The sequence below is a fragment of the Peromyscus maniculatus genome, chromosome X (genome assembly GCF_049852395.1).
Source record: "Peromyscus maniculatus bairdii isolate BWxNUB_F1_BW_parent chromosome X, HU_Pman_BW_mat_3.1, whole genome shotgun sequence".
NCBI lineage: Eukaryota > Metazoa > Chordata > Mammalia > Rodentia > Cricetidae > Peromyscus > Peromyscus maniculatus.
This window is the reverse complement of record NC_134875.1, coordinates 2,957,025-2,980,427: the sequence shown is the minus strand read 5'-3', so window position 1 is coordinate 2,980,427 and position 23,403 is coordinate 2,957,025. Positions and strand designations below refer to the sequence as shown.

The following is a 23,403-nucleotide window of genomic DNA, read 5'->3' as shown; positions in this document are numbered from 1 at the left end:
CTGACCCCAGATAAATTTATTAGGGTCACACGATATTTTGGGGAACACAATACCACCACATTCCCCCCCCCTTTTGTTGTATAAAATTTTAAAAAGCTTATAACTAGTGCAAGAAAAACTATATCCAATAAGCATATACAATATATACAGTCAAGAATTACATTGACGATGTCTAGTCCATTAACATTTGAAAGATTCAGACCAATAACTCCATTAATATATAACAACGTCCAGTCCATTTGCATTTGATAAACTCAGACCAAAAAAATTCATTACTTATCCTATTTAAAACAAGTAGTTCCTTTTTAAAAAGTAGATTTAATAATTGACCTTTTTATCTTATCATATCCATATTCTCTCTTTTCTTTTCATAATAGATTCAATAGTCTTCTACTTTTTGTCATTTATATATCTTCCCCTTTTTCTTTTTAGAGTAGATTCAATGATCTACCCATTTATCCTATTATTTCTTTATCTTTTTTTCTCAGAGTAGATTCAATGATCTACCTCATATCTATATTCTCTTTTTTCTTTTCTTTTTTTTAAACAAAAACTCTGAACCTAATCTCCTTGTTCAGCTTTTTCCCTGACCATTAACAATTAACAACTTGTAACTAACCGTCATAAAGTGACAATATCCCTAACTTACTAAACAACCAAAAAACACCCACCCCACTTCTTGGGAATGTGGGCGTCGTGTACTTAAAATTGCTTCCTACATTCTGGGGGTTAAGACAACCTTAGGGAATCCTAAAAAGAAAATTTGGGGGTTAATTGTCAAGTCCTGATAAAGTTAGTTGTATCTGAGTCAATTCAAGATGGCAGAGACAAGCAGACGCAGGTAGGCCTGTTGCAGCTGCCCGCAGAGGTAGACGGGCCCAGCAGCAGCCGACAGGGACTTTCAGGCCCGGAGGCAGCCGGCGGAGACATTTGGGCCCAGCGGCGGCCCACAGAGGTGGACAGGCCCTGCAGCGGAGATAAGCAGACGGAGGTGGACGGGCCCGGCAGCGGCGGCAGACAGAGACATTCGGCCGACAGAGACATTCAGGCCCGGCGGCAGCGACCCACAGAAGTGGACAGGCCACGCGGCGGAGACAGGCAGACACAGGTTGGTGACCTGCGGAGGTGGATGGGCCCAGTGGCAGCAGCCAACAGGGACATACAGGCCCAGCGGCAACCAGCAGAGACATACAGGCCCAGTGGCAGCCCGCAGAGGTGGTTGGGCCCGGCAGCAGTGACAAGCAGAGGTAGGTAGGCCTGCGGTGGCAGGCAGCAGAGACATACAGGCCCGTTGGTGGCCCGCAGAGGCAGACACATCCAGCGGCAGCTGACAGGGACATACAGCCCCAGCGGCGGAGACAAGTGGATGCAGGTGGGCCTGTGGCGGCGGCGGCGGGACCCAGGGGTGGACAGGCCTGGGGACGGAGAGGGGCGGATGCAGCTTGGAACAGGGATACCCCTAGCCCCAACACCTGGGGAAGAGGCTATCTCCGTGGGTTGGAACCAGGGTGAGTCTGGGCACTCCGTCTGGGGACAACCCAGGGCCCAACTGCTGATCCTGTGAAACCCAACAACTTGGAGGTGTTGGTGAGACTACCCTGCCCAGCTGAAACCCATCTGGGAGAGGATTCAGATGCCTACAGTTTGAAGTCTGAGGAAACAAGATCAGCTGAGGAGTTGACAAATGAACAAAACGTGACCTGGGAACACAGAAGAAGGCGCTACCCAGCCACTAAACCACATCACCAGAATCATAAGTATATAATTCACCGACTGAAATCAGCTGTCCCTGAAGAAACAGCCCAATAGCAACAATTTAACCAAGAACCCCTACTAAACCAAGGCTAAAAATTAGAACAAGAGAGGCACTCTCAGACACAGACACCACCTGCACTGCAGAGAGGAAGAGATGAGTAGACGCCAGCGCAAAAATACAGGCAATAACATAAAGACCTATATGGCAACATCAGAACCTAGTGATTCTACACCTGCAAGACCTAAACATACCATGACAGAAGAAACAGAAGAGATCAACCCTAAAAATGACTTTAAGAAGATGATAGAGGCCCTTAAAGAAGAAATAAAACATTCCCTCAATGAGGAAATAAAAACTTTCCTTAAAGAGGAAATGAAAAACTACCTTAAAGAGGAAATAAAAACTTTCCTTAAAGAGGAAATGAAAAACTACCTTAAAGAGGAAATAAAAACTTTCCTTAAAGAGGAAATGAAAAACTACCTTAAAGAGGAAATAAAAACTTTCCTTAAAGAGGAAATGAAAAACTCCATTAAAGAGGAAATAAAAAACTCCCTTAAAGAAATGGAAGAAAAAACGAACAAAAAATGGGAAGAAATCAAATCAAGCCTAGAAAAAGCAATTAAACAGATGAAAGAAACATTCCAAGATCTGAAAAATGAATTTGAGACAATAAAGAAAACACATGCTGAGGGAATGCTGGAAATAGAAATCCTGACAAAACGAACAGGAACTACAGAAACAAGCATAACCAACTGATTGCAAGAGATGGAAGAGAGAATCTCTGACACTGAAGAAACGATAGAGAAAATAGATTCGTCAGTCAAAGGAAACACTAAAGACAAAAAAGTCGTAACACAAAATGTCCAGGAAATTTGGGACACTATGAAAAGACCAAACCTAAGAATAATAGGGATAGAAGAAGGAGAAGAATACCAACTCAAAGGCACAGAAAATATATTCAACAAAATTATAGAAGAAAACTTTCCTAACCTAAAGAAAGAAATACCTATGAAGATACAAGAAGCTTACAGAACACCGAATAGGCTGGATCCAAAAAAAAAAGTCCCTTCGCCATATAATAATCAAAACACTAAACACACAGAACAAAGAAAAAATATTAAGAGCCGCAAAGGAAAAAGACCAAGTAACATATAAAGGTAAACCCATCAGAATAACACCAGACTACTCAATAGAGACTATGAAAGCTAGAAGATCATGGACAAATCTCATGCAGACACTAAGAGACCACGGATGCCAACCCAGACTATTATACCCAGCAAAACTCTTAATCACCATAGGCGGAGTAAACAAAATATTCCAAGATAAAACCAGATTTAATCAATACTTGTCTACAAACCCAGCCCTACAGAAAGCACTAGAAGGGAAAATTCAACCCAAAGAAGCTAAACACATCCATGAAAAATCAAGCAATAGATAATCCCACACCAACATACACCACAGAAGGACAACACAACACAACCACAAAAAATAACAGGAATCAACAATCATTGGTCATTAATATCCATCAATATCAATAGTCTCATCTCACCTATAAAAAGACATAGGCTAACAGAATGGATAAGAAAACAGAACCCATCCATCTGCTGCATACAAGAAACACACCTTAACTTCAAAGATAGACACTACCTCCGAGTAAAGGGCTGGGAAAAGGCTTTCCAAGCAAATGGATCTAAGAAACAAGCTGGTGTAGCTATCCTAATATCTAGAGAAAAAGGATGTTTCAAAAGAGAAGAAGTCTTGTGGCAATGCCTCAGTGGTCCAGGTAACTACCAGAACTCGGGAATCTGTGACAGAGACTAAGGCAGCAGAGATCTAGAGTGGAGTGCTGAGTTCTGGCAAACAGCTGCATCTTTCTTCCAGTAAGTACCTGAACAGGGCTGATGTGAATTATGTACAGTCCAGATTTTAAGAATCATACGCTCTCAGGGATCTCCACAAACTAGTGGGTGTCCTCCCTCACTGCCCCTGTGAGACAGTCTCTGTACGGGAGAGGCCTCACGTGACTCTGTCTCTGGTGTTCCTCTGGGGACACCTGTGTGAGAAACTGTATGCTCCAAAACCAGCTCTCGTGTCCTTTGGCCAATGCCGGAGTGTGAAATAGTCCAACGTGGGAAACAAAAGATGATCCCAATCGGGAATCGTGACATTTTTTTTTTTTTTTTGGATGATGGTCATGTTCTGTTTTGAAATAACCTCTGTGTATTTCATTTATTTTCTTTTACCTGGCGATCTCTGAGCAGGCTTCAGGTTTTGACAGTTGATGAAAGATACGACAACCATTAATGTGTGGGTGAAAAGCTTGGTGAAATTCTGAGTGAAGTTTAAGTTAAAGTTGGTTGAACTTGGGATTGACTGGGAGGCCAAAGATTTAAAAAGCAGAAGATTCTCTCAAGACACAAGTTGTGTGATAATAGTGTGTTTTGTGTGTGTGAATGAGAATTTGTAAATGTTAAATTCTAGGCTTCGACAATCATTGTCAGTGCAGATCAAGCTGCAAGTATTTATGTTTTAAAACTTAAATTATAAAGCTAGTTATGTCTTTCTAACAACTAGTTTTAATGTTTATGAGCATATTTTACCTACATTACCTTTTCAGGATGTTGAAAAAGATGCATCAAAAGCACAGACTGGAGGCTGGGGGCTAGATGGTTTTGAGGAAGAGGTCTTGGTGGACTCTTTCATAAGGGAAGCAATGCCTTCTGGGAAATGAGCTAAGTTTGAATCTAGTCTTTAAGATTAGAAGTCAAAAACAAAAATATTAAGGAAAGGAAAACCTTGGGATGGCTTCCTACGGGCAGAGATGGAATAACAATTCCCTAATTCTCCATTTCCAAACAGCAAGAGCAAGATGTGTCTGTTGTTGAAACATACCTTCAATCCCTGGTCCTTGACCACTCTGAAGAAACCACCTGAAGCTCACGTAGAGGACACACAGGGAGCATTAGCCATGCTAAGAGGACGTTAGTAGCAGTCAGGGCAGCTCCTTTCTCTTTACTTTGCCTGTTAGAAATATGACTGAGACTCTGTTAACCGTTAAGTGAACCCCCAACAGTTCTGTGAGTAGCAACAGTTCAGTGTGGATCCTCTAGCCCCCGACAGCAAGGGAGATACATTCTCCCCAGCAGTGGCACTCTCATTTTGCAAGAAAATGTCATTTGATTTCACGATTGGCTTCTTTGGTTCCCTGTCACTTGCCCAAAGTGAATGTTACCTTTCTTATTTCAGGAAGAAATAAATAACGGTGGGATCCATTTTTCTCTGCGTGCTTTCATTTATTCAGGAGGTCACAGAGCCAATTCCATTGCAAATGGGCCTTTATAGGAAAACCAACCCAACATGTTCACTCAGACTTAAAACTGAGCACAACTCATGTTTTCCTGCCCAGATGTGCTAAACTGTTGACAGCGTTCCCACAGCAGAGCCAGATCTTAACGTGTTGGGTGTGAGCTTGCAGTGGGGCTGTGGCATTTCCCAAAGACTCGTTTCTGGGCTGTATTCAACACTGGTTGGAAGACACCTGCCCTTATCTTTGGTCACAAACATTTTATCATCGATGAATATCTACATGAGCATTTACAGTTTCAGAATTTTAGATGGGTGTTTCCAGGAGCATTTTCTAGTGTTGTCTTTAGAGTTTAACTTTCATCAAGTAGTTCTGCTTGCATGTTTGTGTTTGTCTAATTCTTGAGTTATTCTTTTACCCCTGTCCTGTCCTCTGTTTTCTTTATGAATCTTTAGAATCTGTGTTCATTCCATTTCACACATATTTTCATGGGTGTGTACTTGTTGAGACTTTGTGAGCATATTCCAAGCATGTGTCGGCACCCTTTAAGGCCAGAACAGGGGCTCAGTTTCCCTGGGGCTTGAGTTACAGGTGGTTGTGAGCTACCCAAGGTGGGTAGTGGCTAGCTGGATTCCAGTCTTCTGGAACAACAGCAGGTGCTCACAACTGCTGAGTCATCTCTTCAGCCCTGTTCAACACATTTGAAATTGCTTCACCTTTTACTTGGAGTTTGTGAGCTAAACTTATTCTTTGTGTAGATTACAGAAATGAATCTATGATGGAAAACAAAACCCTTCTGACAGGGAAGAGAGGAATGTTGATCATTTCCCCCTGTGCTGTCCCTTTTCATGTGGCCCTGTCTACCACTCTTTTCTTTCAAATTTTCCTGGTGGTTTCAGTTTTAATTGTTCTTTGAAGATGAGCCTGATGGATTTTCAAAAACATTACGTGTGTGTATGTGTGTGTGTGTGTGTGTGTGTGTGTGTGTGTGAGAGAGAGAGAGAGAGAGAGAGAGAGAGAGAGAGGATGACACACTCTGTATCTTCTGTCACCCACCCCCATTTTTTTTCCACACAGGATGTGAAATTTATTACTGAACATGATTTAGTAGGGTAGAAGAGAGCACCACAGTAGACAACCTCAGGAGTGCAGGGCCCGCCAATGCCCAGCGGACCATGATTGGTGGTGTATTTACCCCCTCAGCCATCAGGGATGAGTCGCTTCTCAGTGTCCATGTCTTTAGATCAATCTGCATTCAACTTAGCAAAGACCCACCTCTTTGAGATGTGGGTCTGGAGAGAGACAGATGAAAAAAAAACTCAGTGAGGATGATCAGGGAAAGAAAGTGGGAGGAAGGGGCTTAATAACATCACTTGCCCTCTGGCAGTCAGAGCTTGAAGTTGGCTTTCAACTTTCAACATAGGGCCTCCACTAGATGTTCCTTATTCTGAAGTGTGATTCAAGTGGACACAATGGCCTGGACAATGAGAACCCTGGCCATGGTAAGCTGAGGCACCACAAATACCTGCCTGGAGCCTAGACTGAGCACAACATTGAGATCAGAGACTTGAAAAGCCATCAGAAAATTGTCTCCCAGGTCCCTTAGGGTAGCTCATATAAGCAATAGGGTGAATTCACTCCCAAAGAGTGTGCCGTTAGCAACCATTGTACACTAGGCCCCCATGAGGAAAGGGACCTACCTGGTCAGCTTAGTTGGGCTGCGGATTTACCTTATCTTTTAAGGCACAGCCTCTCGGTGAACATGGAACTCACTGATTTGGCCAGGCTGAGTGGCCAGGAGCTTTGGAGATGGATCCACCAGTCTCTGTCCTCCACCCCAGACATGCTGGCTCTGGGCTTAAAGAGTATTACTGTGCTTGCATTTTCCATGGGTGCTCGTGGTCTAAACTCATGTCCTCGTGTTTGCATGGCAAATACTTTACCCACTGAGCCATCATCCTTGCCCATCTTTAATTTTATGGTTGGTAACGTTAGTGTTACAAATGAATGACATTTATGGTGCCATTTCCTCCCATGTACATATGTGTACAGATGATACACAGCCTCACCATGTTTCTAACTTCTCCCACACTCTCAGATGCTGCATCTCACAGACCTTTTCACAGTCTATAATAGTTCTACTCTGGTCCATGGGTTTGATTTTTTTTTCCAGTTTTCATGTATGAAATAAAAGAGAATATGTGACACTTGGTGTATTTCTCTTACTGTTAAGTAATGCCCTGTTACATTCATTTGCCTGTGGAGAACAGGCTTTCCTTTTCTTGTCCCTCATGTGAATGTGCCATGGAAGGTATGTATTATATAATATATGCTGTATATAATATAGCATTTTCTTCATGCTGTCATGTGTTGATGGCCACCCAGGATACTTACTTGAGCTTGTACATGTCTCCTCTAACTAGAAGGCCATGTGTCTTGGTTAGTCTAGGTTGTCAACTGGGCTGGATTGACAAGATGCCTGGAGTGAGATTAGGGAAGCTCACTTCTGGTGTGCCTGTTACAGCATCATTTTCAGAGAAGACTGATTCACAGTAATCCTGCATGTGGATACTCCATACAGTAGTCTGGGAGCCCAGGCAGAATTAAAGAAAAATAAGAGACAGCCTGCCAGGGCAGCCTAGCTCCATCCTTCCTGAGCTAGTGCATGTAGCACTGTCACCATTGCCCATGGCCACCAGATTCCAGAGCCTCCAGCTGTCCAATGAAGATGCACAGCAGCTATGCTCCAGGGAGCTCCCAGGCCTGGATTGGGGCTGCATCATTTGTCCTCCTTGAGTTGAGGCTTTCAGCTTGTCTATTTAGTTGATACTGAATTATCCCACTCTCCAGCATGCACAAAGTCATTTTTAGACAACCCAGCCCCCAATTGGGTAAGACATTCAATGAATTCCACCCACCCCATGTACTTGCATGTGGTGTGTGTGTGTGTGTGTGTGTGTGTGTGTGTGTGTGTGTGTGTGTGTGTATACATTTTTCTATTGACTCTACCTGGAGAACACTGACTTACACAAAGTTATGCATGTAGTTGCCAAGATTTCAGATACTGTCAGCTATGATTTCAATGTGCCAGGTGTTTTTTTCTTCTGTATCCATAGTCTTGCTCATTCTAGAGAATCACTCTACTGCAAACCTGTACCTCCAGCCCTCGGTCACCCTTTCATTGAGTACGTTTTCCGTCCTCAACAAGCAGCTCTCCTGTGGGTTGGTTTGCCATGGAGAGACATTTGATCCTATTAGTATTCCAGGGATCCTGTCACTGCCCTCCATATTTGTTTGTTTCCCTTTATTGCTGTCTGAATGTAATATTCCAAAGAACTTGTGTACAAGCTCTGATGTCCCTTCTCCTATTCTGTTCTTGGGGCTTTCCAACGAGATTTTAAAATTTGACTTACTCCGGCCTTTTGGAACTGTTACTCACTCGTGTTTCTCCCTTTTCCTGAAGTGCTGAAGAATCAACCCAGAGTGTCAGAATAGCTACGCTGCCATTGTACCACTGAACTACATCCCTGGCTGAACTGTATATTTTGTTTCAAACCAGAGTTTATTGTTGAGGTTTTTTTTCTTTATCTTCCTTTTCTCATTCCTTTCCTCTTTAAAAAACCTCTTTCAAAAATAATCGTATAAAATATACCAATTATTGAATTTCACTGTGATAAGCTGTGATCATGCTCACTCACGCTTGTTTGTACCTTTACTTTCCTTCCCATCTCTCCCCCTCCATCAGGCTCCTTTATTTCCCTAGAGGTCCCCGTTCATGGGGGTGGTGAGTTCTTCCCTTCCCATGTCAGGATGAGCTGGTGCTAGTGGCTCCACAAACTTAGGTGGAAACAGCATATTAGAGGAGGCAGAATGAAGGAGCAGCTAGGAAAACCCAGCCCTGTCTCCTCAGGCAGACTTCAAGGAGAAGTGACTAAATGGAAAGTGGGCTTTCAGTTTCCACTGGCCATTTCAACCTCAAAGACAGGACCACCTTAGATGGCGCATTACTGCTTCTAAATGGTATTAAGATTTTAAATGAGAAGTACAAAAATGAGATGGTGATTAAAAACATTCTTCGGTGTTCTGTTTGCTTGATTTTTCTATGCAATGTATTTCTTTTGGTAATGTCTCCTCATAGGGTAACTAAATTGAGCTGTGTTTCCTAACGGTGAATGAATTTGACTTTTTATGTAGGTGCCAAATTACAGTTGGATTTTGTTAAGCAGAATAAAATGCGCTTGCAACCGAGTAATGTTCTGGCTGTGTTAAATTTAAATGTCTCAAGGCATTGGTCTTGTAATAGACAGCTGTGTTCAGTGTGATAGGAAAAAAAAGTCCATCTTACACTGATGATAATGTATGAATTTACTGGATAGGGTTCACTATTCTTGTGTACTGATATCATTGGTGGGACAAAGTAGAGAACAACAAAATATCGTCTACTTAATTCTCTGATGGTAGTGTATATATATCATCCTCATTGAATGTATTCTTCAGAAAGAGAAAACAAAGAGAAATCTCTTCTTGGCAGGAACACAAACACTTGTGGAATATTTATAAAATGAGCAGAGTCATCACCTTGAGTTACATATCTGTTGGCGAGCCCCACGGACTCCAAATGGATACTCCCCAACTCATGATCCCATGGACGGGCCTGATTAAACTCAGTCAGGGCTTCGGTGGAATATCTCAGTGGTTAAGAGTACTTGCTCTGTGAGTATGAGGTCCTGAGTTCAAAGCCCCAGCACCCATGTAGAAATACAGACATGGCTGCATGTGCCTGTAATTCCAGAGTGGGAGACAGTTGAATCCCAATTGGGCAGTGGCCAGGCAGCCTAAACAAAACATCTAGCTTTTGCTTCATTTGAAAGACCTTTCAAGGCAGTAAGTGGCAAAGCTGTGGAGAAAGCCATGTGATGTCCTGCTCTAGCCTCTGCATGCACACCAGACATGTATGCATAAATATACTACTGCATACACATGCAAGAAAAGAAAACTCAGTGGGTCAGAGCACAAAAGGTCATGAAAGTGGGAATGGAATTTTTAGGGGGCTTCAGGGCTGACAGAAGATAGAGGGAGATAAAAGCAGGTTGGATGAGAGTAATCAGAACATGTCAGAAATTGTCAAACAAACAAAAACAAACAAAAAAACAAAAAACCCCAAAACTTAATTTAACAGACAATGATTCATCCTGAATTGTGCAGAGGTAAGATCTGTGAAGTGACTTGTCTCCCAGCATGGGAGGAAGAAATACTGTTAAGACTACATAGTCTACTTCCATTTTCTATTTCCCCTTAGAATATTTTAATTGCCATTTCCCCATCTTCCATCGATAGTGTTAGCAGAGAGGCAAGTCTGTTGTGCTTTGAAAGCATTTTATTCATATTGTGATGGAATACCACAGTGTTCATTGCTATCATTCACGGGCAGAAACTTTAGACTATTCAGATTATGATTTTGAATATGAAGTTAACGATGGATGCAGATTGTGGTGGTTTGAATAAGATGGGCCGTCATAGGCTCATATATTTGAATGCTTAGGGAGTGGCATTAATGGGAGTGGCCTTGTTGGAGTAGGTATGGCCCTGTTGGAGAAAGTGTATCCCTGGTTTGTCGGTTTCAAATGCTCAAGCCAGGCCTGGTGTCACTCTCTTCCTGCTGCCTGTAGAACTCTCAGCTCCCCCTCAGCATGGTGTCTGCCTGCATGCCACCATGCCCCCTGCCATGATGATAATGGACTGAACCTCTGAAACGGTAAGACAGCTCCAATTAAATGCTTTCTCCTTTATAAGAGTTGCCATGGTCATGGTGTCTCTTTGAAGCAATAAAACCTAACTAAAACATATATCAAGAGACAGACAGAAAAACTCTCTTAGCATTAGGCTTAGCTTCTGAAGAATCCATTGTGTCAGAGTCTGAAGTGGCAGGGCTTTATGCAGTGGTTCAGGAGGGAAGGTAGATGGTATGAACTTAGAGGGCCAAGCAGGATGGCATAAGTGGCCGTTCTCTCTGGATTGCTTCTGTTCCGGGGAGAGATGTGAAGGTCATGGTTTAGGTGCTGGCATGTTGCTGGAGGCAGTAGGCAGAGCAGGTACTGACTGGAGGGTGGGGTAGAACATTTGGGATTATATCCCGAGAGGAGGCACTTCAAGATCCTTGTGCTGACAATTTGCAAGCAGTGTGTGTGTGTGTGTGTGTGTGTGTGTGTGTGTGTGCTTTCAGGGGTTGAGGGTTCAGAACAACCCAGTCCCAGAGCCATGGTGTTCATTAAAGGACAGGCAGATATTAAAAACATGTCAACATACTCCCTTATAGGAAGAGAAAGTCCATCAGATCTGGGGGAGCGATGAGTGGCTTGTCACGTCTTTATGAAAAACCTTATACCCATACCCATACCTAACGCTGCAAAGTAGGAAACTTTGCCATTAGATGATTAGGAGTGAGGTAATTGTGCAGGGTATTTGTGTAGAAGTGGGTTTCTCAAATTTTGTAAATGTGGTTTTAAAGTCTGTTCAATGAGAAGACATTAAATGTGTTCTTCACCATTTTGTGTTAGTAGCTGCAGAGATGATGGGCTCAGTGGTTAAAGTGCTTGAAAGGCAAGCATGGACACCTGGATTTGGGAGGTCAGTACACACATAAACAAACAAACAAAACAAACAACTAAAACAGGATTAGTGCCATATGCCTGGAAGCCCAGTGCTCAGAGGTGGAAAGAGGAAGATTCCAGGGACTTGTTGGCCAAACACCCTTGTCACTCTGGGAACTTCAGGTTGTCATTGATTCTGTATCAGAAACAGAAGGTGGAGACTGATAGAGCAAGACGCCCAGCATCAACTTCTGGCTCCTGTGTGAGCACCCACAGGTATACACATCCACATATGTGCACAAACACATGCATATACCACACAGAGACAAACCTGTCATGTTAAAGCATAATATAGAATCACGTTTTTTGTAAATTTCCCATTCTTCCTAAATGTTGCCTTTATCTTTCATAGCATAGACCATGTGAGGACAGATCACTTGCATTGGAGAGAAAAGCAGAGCCCAACCTCAGGTGGCCCAGACCAAAGGAAAGAGTTAGTCCTGAGTTTTCTTGTCCTTGGGTGAAAAATGAAAGGTACCTGACTTAGTCAGCATTTCTATTGCTGTGATGAAACACCACGAATAAAAGCAACTTGAGGAGAAAGGGGGTTCTTTCGCTTACCTAAGTCAATCATGGAAGTCAGTTGGGGCAGGAACTCAAATCAGGGAAGGAACTGAGGCAGGAGCTGATGCAGTGGCCATGGAGGAGTGCTGCTTACTGTGTTGCTCAGCCTGCTTTCTTAGAGCAACCAGGACCACCATGCACGTGGGGGGGGGACCTGTCACCCACAGTGGTCTGGGAACTCCCACATCAATCACTAATTAAGAAAAAGCCCTGTAGGCTTGCCTACAGCAGCAATCTTTGGCTCTGGCTTGTGTCGAGTGGCCATAAAATTAGCCAGTACAGTGGCCATTTGATTACATCCCCAAAATACTTTAGTACAGAACAGCTGTCCTTTGCCACTTCATAAGCCATAAAGTGATGGGATTCAGTCTTGAGCATCCATGGAGCTGACACTCATTCATAACTTTTCTTCCTTAATTTTCCCTTGCCTTTTATGATATCAATACCCGCCTTAGACTGCAAGTACTGTCTGTCATTAGAAAAAGAGACAACAGGTGTTTGGGACCACCAGATGGAGATGTTGAGCTGCTATTGATAATGTCATCCTGGAAGTTCTGATAGCCACTAGGTGACAGGTTCTGTAATTAGTGGGCATTAGCCCATCCTGGAAACACCCTCCCTCCCAGGAGCACATCCCATGCCCACTAGTCACAGACAGACTTGCTCAGGCCTCGAGATTTGCCTAGATGTTCTTATTTTGCCATCTTCTCGTGCTCCTCACACAAGCTGCTCCAGGAAGCACACTGTGAGGAACTCTGATGGCATGCATGAAATGGCAGTACTCACCTCAAGGGGTCCTGGGAAAAGCTAGGCCATGGAATTGATTTCATGAGCAGGCTCGTTGAAGGAGGGGGAGCTAGCAAACATACACATAAGAAGCTATGCAGAGAAAGTCTAAGACTAGACAGGAAAGTGATCCACAAAAGGAGACAGACAACACTGCTGATGGCCACCAAATGTCATATGAGGTGAAGGCCAAGAATGGTCATGCCATACAGGCCAATGAAAGCTTTTAAAGGCTGATTTCAAGGTTAGAACTCTCATGGGAGAGACCTGGAGCCAGGATTGGTTGGCTGTGGGATGAAGAGCACTCAGCGGGTCAGGAAATGCAGGCAAGAGTAAGTATAGTTAGTTGACTCTTTGTGGTGGAGGAAGCACCCATGATGTGCATAATGCTGGTTGTGAAGGAGGAGCTTTAAAATGGTTAACTGACAAACCTGTGTGGGTAGAACAATGGCCTCTGACATCAGAAACAAATTACAGGCACAAGAATAGCTGGTACAGGAGCAGGTAAATGCTCAACATATTGATGAATTGACCAGTCCTCAGAATTTGCCTTAATTTTCCATTAAAAGACATCTGGGTAATGGAGAGTGGTAACAGATCTGAGAGCTGTAAATATAAGGTGATCCCACCAGTGGGCTCTTTTCAGCCTGTTATTCCATTGCCTTCTGCATTACCAAAGGGATGGCCTATTATAGTGATTGATTGAAAAGACTGATTGTTTTAAACTATACCTTCACAAGAACAGGATAGAGAACAATTTGCTTTCACGGTGCCCACTTGAAATAATTCTCAACCTGTTAAAAGGTACTATTGGAGGGTCTTGCCACAAGGAATGTTAAACAGCCCCACTTTGTGTCAATATTTTGTACAACAGCTGATATAAATGATTTGTAAACAGTTTCCCTCAATCTATAATTACCATTATATAGATGATGTCTTACTGGCTGACTCTATGTTTGACCAAATAAAGAGAATTTTGCCATGTTGGGTATTAAAAATTGCTCCTGAAAAAATACAAAGAAGAGATTCTATTAATTGTCTAGTATATAAGATAGGTTTACAGAAAATTCAACCACGAAAAGTACAAGTTAGTCCAAAAAAAAAAAAACCTATCAGCTGAGGCTGAGAGAGAGAGAGAATTGGCTCTGGTAGAAAAGAAATTCCAGGTTGTACATATGGATCACTTGGATCCAGAGCTTGATTGTATTCTAGTCATTTTACCTTCTGCTCATTCTCCTTCAGGAATTCTTATGCAGAGAGGAGATAGTATCTTAGAATGGATATTTTTAGCACACAGAATAAAAAACTAAAGACCTATGTAGAAAAATATTTCTAAATTGATTTTGAAAGAAAAATGAAACTTTGTCAATTAGCAAGGAATAGACCCTGCAGAAATGGTAGTTTCCTTTTACTGATGTTGAGATTGTCTCATTGTAGGCAGAAAATGAACACAGGCAAAGAGCTTGCCATAATTTCTTGGGAGAGATTAGCAACAAACATCCCCAAAGCAAGAGACTTCAGTTTATAGAAAGAACTAATCGGATTCTCCCTCATATAGTGAAGGGGACACCAATTTCTAGAGCCCCTACATTCTATTCTGATGCAAATAAATCAGGAAAGGCAGATTATAAGTCAGGAAAAATAAGTAAATTTGCTCAATGCCCTTATGATTCTGTTAAAAAATCAGACTTATATGCTATTCTCATGGTTTTATTAGATTTTCCAGAACTCTTAATATACTTATGGACTCTCAATATGCAGAAAGAGTTGTTTTACATATTGAAATCACTGAACTTATTCCAGATGATTCAGAATTAACTTTGTTATTTATTCAATTACAACAAATAGTCAAAAATAGAAATCACTCGTTGTATACAACACATATCAGATCCTATATTGGGTCTACCAGGCCCTCAGCACAATGCAATGATGAAATTGATCAGCTATTGGTAGGAAATGTACCAGAATGCCTCAGAATTTCATAAGAGACATCATGATAATAGCAAAGGTTTGAAGAAAGATTTTTCCATCACTTGGCAACAAACCCACAAAATTATAAGGAAAGGTCATACTTGTTCTTTGTATAACCATAATCTAAATAACCTGCAGCAATTAACCCAAAAGGTACTCAAAGAAATGAAATTTGGCAAATGGATGTGTTTCATTTTGCAGAATTTGAAAAATTAAAGTATGTGCACCATATCACAGTTACATATTCAGGATTACAATGGGCAACTGCTTTAAGTTCCAAAAAGGCTGACTCTGTAAATACACATTTATTATAAGGTATCGCCATTATGGGAATACACATACAAATTAAGAGTGACAATCTCCAGCATATGTCTCTAGTAAAATGAAACAGTTTTGGTTTTTTTTTCTTTTTGTTTTGTTTTTGGCATCCTACAACATAAAGCATGTCACAGGTATACCACACAGTCCTACAGGGCAAGCAGTTATAGAAGGATCTGATTGCACTTTAAAAAGATATGCTTAATAAACAGAAAAGGATAATAAAGACATCTCCCCTTCCAGAGATAGATTATATTGTGCCTTATTAACTTTAAATTTTCTAAATGCTAATGAGAAAGGATCGACAGCTGCAAACGCATTGGATAGTAGAAAAAAAGTGCTGATTAACTCAGCCTGTATATTTTAAAGATGTGTTGACCTCAGAATGGAGACCAGGATATGTGTTATTATATTGGGGAAGAGGTTTTGCTTTTGTTTCCATGGCAGAAGAAAAGCTATGGATACCATCAAGATTAATAAAGATTAGATTTGACAGGAGAGAACTCCTGATCTTATAAAGACTAACAAATGCCTTTCATTTGATCAGGTGTGAAAAAATAAAATATAATAATATTTTTGAATGGTAATTTGCCAAAGGCACATTTGCCTTGCTGGCACAAAATGAAAAAAAAATGGGTTTTCTTAAACCACATGTTTTAATTCCATGCCAGAATGTTAGACTGTAGATTGCCATGTGGTCCATGCCATCTTGGACATCAGCTTTTGATTTTTCTTCTTAAACAGGAAGGGTATTTTTGTTGTTTGGTATTAAAACCCAGTTAAGAGATTTAAAATGTTTTAAGTAAATTCAAAGGGTTACTACAGTTAAAGCTTGTTTTCTCACTATTTAAGAGTTGGAGTGATTTGGAGCTGAGATAAAATATTTGATCAGGGCAGTGATAGCCCTTACCTTTAATCCCAACAGAGACAGATGGATCTTTATAAGTTAAGTTGTATTCTAAATTCTAGAGTTATAGTGAACAAGCTGGTGGTGGCACATGCCTTTTATCCCACCTCCTAAGGACAAAATTCAGATATAGTTCCTAAATGGAAGATTTGCATAGTAGAGAAATCATATAACATATTTACTTATTATTATGAAAACCCTCTACAGGGTTACTAGAAAGACAGGTTAAAATTAAAAATGAATGTCCTTTGTGATCTAAAAATAAATACAATTAAAGATTGATATATGAAAAAGGATGAGAAATATGGACATATTTGTCCACATGTAGTAAGGTCTCTTTAGTTTCAAATTTTCAATTTTTTAAAATTAAAAGATAATACTTCTTCTGTTGCCAAAAACTTTTTGCCCTTAACAAAGTTATAACCTGCCAAAAAAGAAACTCCCCAAAGTCAGGGTTGAGGCAGGTTTTTTTTTTTTATATGTTTCTGGTAGAATAAAAGCATCCAACTTAAGAATCAGGAGACCACTGAACAAGTGAGACATCTAAAGAATAAGGATAAATCATCACAAGAAAAATGTCCCAAGGAAAAGAGTTAAATTGTTATGATGTTATAGCCCACCTCCAACAGGGTAGAATTTTATAAATCTTCCCAAATGCTTATTTTTCCTGCTCTCTATAGACGTAAATGACAAATGGTCTTTTTGTGGTCCCAATTCAATTAAAAATTAAAGCTGGCTTTGGAGTTGGAGCATGGCTCTCTTGTTCTGTAAACTCAAGCATGTTTGTTAAAGGAAAATCCATAATCTCTGTCTCATGTCAGAATAGCCACCTTGTATGGGACCAAAAAAAAAAGAGCTAAAATTAGGGGACTATTCTGTTGCCCCTAATCTCATCATCCTTTGGTTCCCATTTGAATCTTTAAAACTGTTCTTAAGGCATGAATATTATCTCAAAATCTATGAGATTATTATGCATATAGAAACATTCTGTTGTGATATTAATGGTCATATAGAGTAGTAACTAATTCTAGAAATAAACTTCCTACATGTGATTTGGGGTTTGAGTCTGAAGCAGGTAACTAGGAACTATGTTAGTGTAGCCTGGATATACTTAATAGATTGTGGTCTTTTAACCTCTCAGAGATCTGCTGCACATGGCATTTAAAATGTTTAAGTTTTCTGCAGTGAACCATGACCATTCCTAACAGTGTGACCTTTGAGGTCTCCAAGAAGATGTTGGGCCCCTGCAATGATGACTACGCCTAGATTGTAATAATGCCACGAAGCTGGCAAACACCACCCCAAGATCAGCTTGGGACTACAAATTGGTCAGGACAGCTTCAAAGTGGTTAGCTAAGATGGTCCAGCCTCATAAAACTACTCCAGCCAGGACTTAAGATAAGCCCCGCACTTTCCCACCACACAGAGACTGGACAGAAAATGATAGAGCTAGCTCTCCCAGGACTTACTTGATCATTATCCCGGTTTTCTCATGGTCCCCTAAAGATGCCATCACCCCCAGACAGCAGGAAGTAATTTAAAGAACATGATGCCCATATTCCCATGATGTGGGGTGGGTGGTTTTGAGTCATCTAGAGGTTTATGGATATTTGTCATTTTTTTTAGGGTGGTAGGTTGCAAGTTGTTATTGGTCATGGTTAGGGAGGAAAGTAAACAAAGGAGGTTAAATTAAGGGACTTCTTTCTTTCTTTTTTTTCTTTCCTCTATCTTCCTCTCTTTTCTAAAAAGGGGGAGTGGTATAGGAATGATGGTATAAAAGGTAGACTATTGAATCTACTTTTAAACTAAAAAGCAACTACTAGTCTCAAATATTTTACATTGGTTTGGATTTTTGTATATTGATACAAATTTAAAGTTATTTGTGTTACAACATACTGTATGGTATTATACCCATGCACCTCATTTAAAATTGTAATACAAAGTTCTAGTCCTTGAAGGCTAGTATTACAAATGGATAATTAAGATAACAATCAAACTTGTAGTAAGGGTTTAGATGTAGACAGAAATAAGTTTTATTTTTGCCTCGTGTATTTTAAGATAGGTAGATGGTCTTCAAACGCTTCAGAGATCTACAGAATATGGCACTTAAGATGTTTTAATACCATAGGGCTTTTCACGATGGTGAGACGTGTGCTCCTGGCAGCACCAATCTACTTCAACAAAGATGATGGGCATTGCAGAACCTCCATATGGAGTTTGCTTCAAATGTGGCATAGCTAGCTGCTGGGTAAGAAACTGCCCGTTCCTCAACTGCTGACAGTATGCTGTCCAAAGTGGACAAGCAGGACACAAAGGAAGTCAACTGCCATTCTTTGCCAAGACAAGGTAGACCAGTCCTTGAAAATTTCTGCTTCACAGAAATGTCTGTTGGCTATTCTGTGCCTGTAGGTCAAAGCTGGATTTTCCAATGTTGCAGAGGAACCTTGGGTGACTGACTGGACTGCCCAGGCAGCCAGCTGTCTCTGTCATTCCTATAGTTTTAGAAGTTGCTTGTTCTGCACTTCCTGTTTGCTCAGGTAATATTTTATCCTTCTTCGGTCTCTGATGGGAGTGAAGTCTAAATAGTTACAGTTTTTCAGTTTTCCATGTTACCAAATTCAGCAAATACAAATGAGCTGGACATTGTGAATGTAATTCTTCCCTGATAATTGTTCTTATTGTATATAGTTTTACTGTGTTAGAGTTTAAAAAAAACTTTCTTTTGTTATTTATACCAAAAGGGGGAGACATTGTGGAATATTTGATCACACCATGAGCCTGGAGATTGTGTTAATGAAATAAAAACCCGAGGTCAGGAGGCAGAGCCAGTGGCTGATTGACAGGATGTAGCCATAGAGAGTAAAGAGGGAGTCAGGAAGATAGGTAGAGGAAGGCACAAGAAGTAGAAGGGCGGGAAGGAGAGTTTGGTGGTTCCTTTGGCTTGGAAGGGCGGAAAAGCTCTCTCTTTCTGAGATGCTGGCTAAGGAGGAAGGTGAAGTAGCTGCTCCTCAATCTCTCTGAGCTAGCAGGTTTTCACTCCAGCCTTGGACTCCCGAGTCTTTAGATAAGATACAAATTTACATAAAAACGACACTCTGAGTCCACCTCACATGTTCATGGATGACTGGCACACTGCACTCGTTCATCCCTGCTGTTCCAGCTGATCAGGGGAGCTCTGTACCTGAAGAGTTATTTAGGCCTAGCTAGGTGTGGTTGTCCTCTGAGGGGAAGGAGTCTGTCTGGGGATTGTGGTGGAGCAGGGTTGCCTACGTAGGTGACTGATTATCTGGGTTCCTTGTGGTGAGGCTGTATGTCGGTGGCCAGTGGCCGTGGGTGAGTCAAAGGGTGGCAGGTGGCAATTGAAGTTCAGGTGTCAGCCCACCAGAAGGAAAAACTCTCCGATGGGTATATCTCATTTAAGCAAGGCTTTTGAGAATACAGACTCCGGACTGTCTTTTGCTTCTGCTGTGCCTTTGCATGCTTGCTACTACATGTTTTCTCTGGTATCTGATATGGTGTATATTGGATGTGGGGACTCCCCCACTACCTGTATTGTAGTGTGTTTATCTCATGACAACATCCCGATCTACTGGGCATTCATACCCCTGGACTGTCTAGAAGATGATCCTTCCTTAGCTGTCTAGTTTTTATGAATAAAACTGAATACAAGGATTTGCTACGTAGTCTAGGCCCATAATTTCCTCCTAGAAGCTGCTTTAGATCACAGCTCAGATTTATGATTTAGGAAAACATTTTAGTCCAGGAGCCTGGCTGGCTCAAATTCCTTTACTCTTAATGCTGAGGATTGCGGTTTACAGGTTTCCCGTGTACCATTAGGTTGTTTTGGCCTCAAAATAGCTTTAGATTAGACCAGATGCCTTGCTAATGGCTTTTAAGATAAACATTCCCAGAAAAGCAATCTGTAAGGACACAACTGAGCTGTCTGTCTAGGTCATAAATACAAAAACTGCCCAGTTATTGCCAGCTGGCAAATGACTAATTCCTTACACCCATTCCTGACCTCAATTTGTGAAGACAATTTCTGACAAGTCAAGGCTACAGAAAATAATTTGACTTTGTAGCCCCAAATGAGGGATGAGGGTTTTCTTGGATAGTCAGGCATCTCGCGAGACTTAGAGTTCAGAATTTATGACTTCTAATTACAGAGTGTTAGTTCAAAATGCTTACATAATCATGGGTTAGTTTGAACTGGCTTCCCCCTGCCTGGGACATGTTTTTATCTATAATCATTTACTTGAGAAATGGAATGTCCCTTTTCATGACCTTTGCATTGCCTGAGAGATTCCGTTAGAGTATTTAAGCAGTGGAAGGAAAGGGAACAACGGAGCAAGGAGAGTAGTACAGCATGAGAGAGAACAGCAAGGATGAGAACAACATGAGGAGAATAAAAAAAATGAAACCATCAAGAGAATGTGTGAGTGTCCTTTTTCCTTAAATAGAAAAGTCCTATCTTCCTTGACACCGTGGATTCCTTTCAAGCGCTGAGCTGCCTTGGAGGCTGGTTCCCCCACAGGCAGCGTTAGCTGTAGTGGTGAGGAAGCTTGGTGAGCCTGGAACCCCAGTCCTTGCATGAGGAGAATGGAGATCTCAAAGAAGTAGGGCACAGGCTGGGAAGAGCACATGAGGGAGACTGGAAGAGATCACTCCCGCTGGACACCCAAAGTGCCCAGAGCTTGTGCCATCATTCCTATCTGTGGGTCACTTTCCAAACTGAGAAATCGTGAAAGCTTTTGAGACAAAGGACATGGTTGGCCCCACCCAGCTAAAGCTATAGGCATGGGACACACTCTAGCAAGAAGGCCCATCTCGGGGTAGGGGGTCATGGCCTGACAGGCCTGCCTCAGGCATGTGTGAATGCCTGGGGCCATCATATGCATGTACTTCACTAGGCTGGCCTCACTCAGGTGTGCCTTCTGGGTCCAGCTTCCCACGTGGGCATGCTGGAACAAGCTCAGCCATGCTTATTCTAGATCCTGCTCACTCAAGTACATCTGATGGGCTCCCATGCTGGGGCCAACTCATGCTCATGCTTATGCTGGGACGATGTCAGGAATGCATGCCTGCAGGGCCTGCCTCACCCACAAGCTCCCCAAGATTGCTCTGTTGAACTTTCCCAGGTAATCAGAAATGTGCATCCAGGCAGGTGGAGCTTAACTAGGTATGATTGATCACCCCAAGGGGAGAAAGGAGGCTCTGAGGGGACTAAGGTGATGCTAGGATCACTTAGATGGGTAACTGTACGTAGGTAGGTGTCTCTGTGCTAGGCTGCAATGGTGTGGATGTTCAGTCAGCCAGCATCTGCAGCTTACTGGGGCAAGAAAATGTAGAAGAGTCAGGGACCAGGCTTGGAATGGTAGATGATAGAGGCCAGAGGCAATTTCTCCTGCTGTCCACCTCAGTTCTCATATCAGGTGTGGGGTCCAGGGCCAGCCACATTCTTCCTATCTCTCAGTTACCTGCCCAGCCAAGGAACCGTGAAAGCATTGTGATCAAGTACCTGGCAGGCCTCAGTAAACCTGAGGACACAGCCCTCAGAAAAATTGCCCATCTAAAGGGGTCTTGGCCTGAGAGACCTGCCTAATGCAAAAATGAATGCATGCCACGTCACACAGGCACCTTGCAGGCCCGGCTAGGCCAGAATTGCATAATCACAGCAGCTGGGGCCCCACTGTTGGACTAGACTGATCTTGGTCTCTCATAAAGGAACAGATGAGCAACGTGAAAGTAACTTGGCAAGCAATTTCTTTTTGTAAAACTCGGAAATGCATGGCAGGCCGGGGAGTAGCAGAACACATGGCCTACTTGGCTTTTTTTACTCCTCACTCAGGGAGCATGTTGGCTGCTCCTCATTAGCTGAGGCTCAGCTTTCCAGTCTGGTCCTACCTAACTGAGAAATGTGAAACAAAAAATGGAGAACAGAGGGAGAATGCAGAATTAGCCAGGATTGGGTGTATATGCATTCCAAGGATCCCAGAAAGCTTACCTGAAAGCATGCTTATCTAACAAAGGAATAACAAAAGGGACCCTGTGGAAGGAGGGGACAGGAGGAAGCAGACACACAGCCATTTAATCTGTTTGTCAGAAGAGAAATGAGTGAATCTCTCACACCATGCATGCAGGCCTGATGGACCAGACATGTGCCTACAGGGCCCACCATGCACATACACAAACGACAGGTCAATCTCAAACATTTTTGCCTGCTTTATTGTGGAAGTTTCTGAGAAGCTGAGTCACCAAGCCATTTTCAGTTGAGGAGAGGAAACAGCACCCCAGGATCACTCCATAATGGCATTGGCCCTCGGCCTCAGCCAGGTTCAGTAGCCTCTTATTAGGTGGGAGAGCAGAGGCAAGCAGACAGGAAGTACAGAAGCGCATACACGGCAGTAAAGTGCGGTTGCTGGGTTGAAATTTAGTTACCCTACCTCCTCAGGGCCTGGGGTTTCTCTGGGGGTGGGTTCAGTTCAGAGGAACTATCTCAGCCCTGGGGAATTCCATTGTTTTTTACATGTGGCAGTTGGGGGGGGGGGTGGATTTCCACCAGAGCATCACCTGTGTGCTGGTTTGTAGGAGATGTGCCCCATAGTCTCAGGCATTTGAATACTTGGTCCCAAGGATGCTAGAATGCCCTGGCTGTAGACAAGCATTAAGTCTCTGGAGACTGTCTTGCTGTCATTGCCCCACTGCTATGGGTCAATAACATCCATAACTCCAGGCTACGGCAGGTAGTTTCTCAAGATAGAATGCCTTGTTTGGGAACACAATCTCAGGAAGAGGAGATCATAAATTTCTCGAGAACATCTTAATCTGCATGTACCCCACAGAGCTCCATCAAGTTCCTCTTATCCAAGCCCCTTGCCCACCCCTGCCCACTCCTATAAGCGCCCTGACCAGATCCCTCCCCTTGGCACAACTTCCATTCCAGAAAGTTGCAGCCCCTCGCTTTGCTGATAATCACAGTCAGGCTTATCTGTTGAGGTCAGACTTTGGTTTCTTTCCACTCTGAAATTGAACAGTGGCTGTTTGGAGAGGCTAAGGAGATGAGGCCTTGCTGAAGGAAGGAAGTATGTCACTAGGGGTGGCCTTGAGGTTTCAAAAGACTCACTCTATTTGGAGTGTTTTCTCTTGA

The 23,403-nt window shown here is 42.3% G+C and overlaps 1 non-coding gene across 1 annotated transcript; it reads right to left on the bottom strand.

Moving 5' to 3' along the window:
• Positions 1-6,644: 6,644 nt before the first annotated feature.
• LOC143271115 (small nucleolar RNA SNORA70) lies at positions 6,645-6,784 on the bottom strand. The gene has a single exon (XR_013048339.1). It is a non-coding gene; the product is annotated as a small nucleolar RNA SNORA70 (small nucleolar RNA).
• Positions 6,785-23,403: the final 16,619 nt, after the last annotated feature.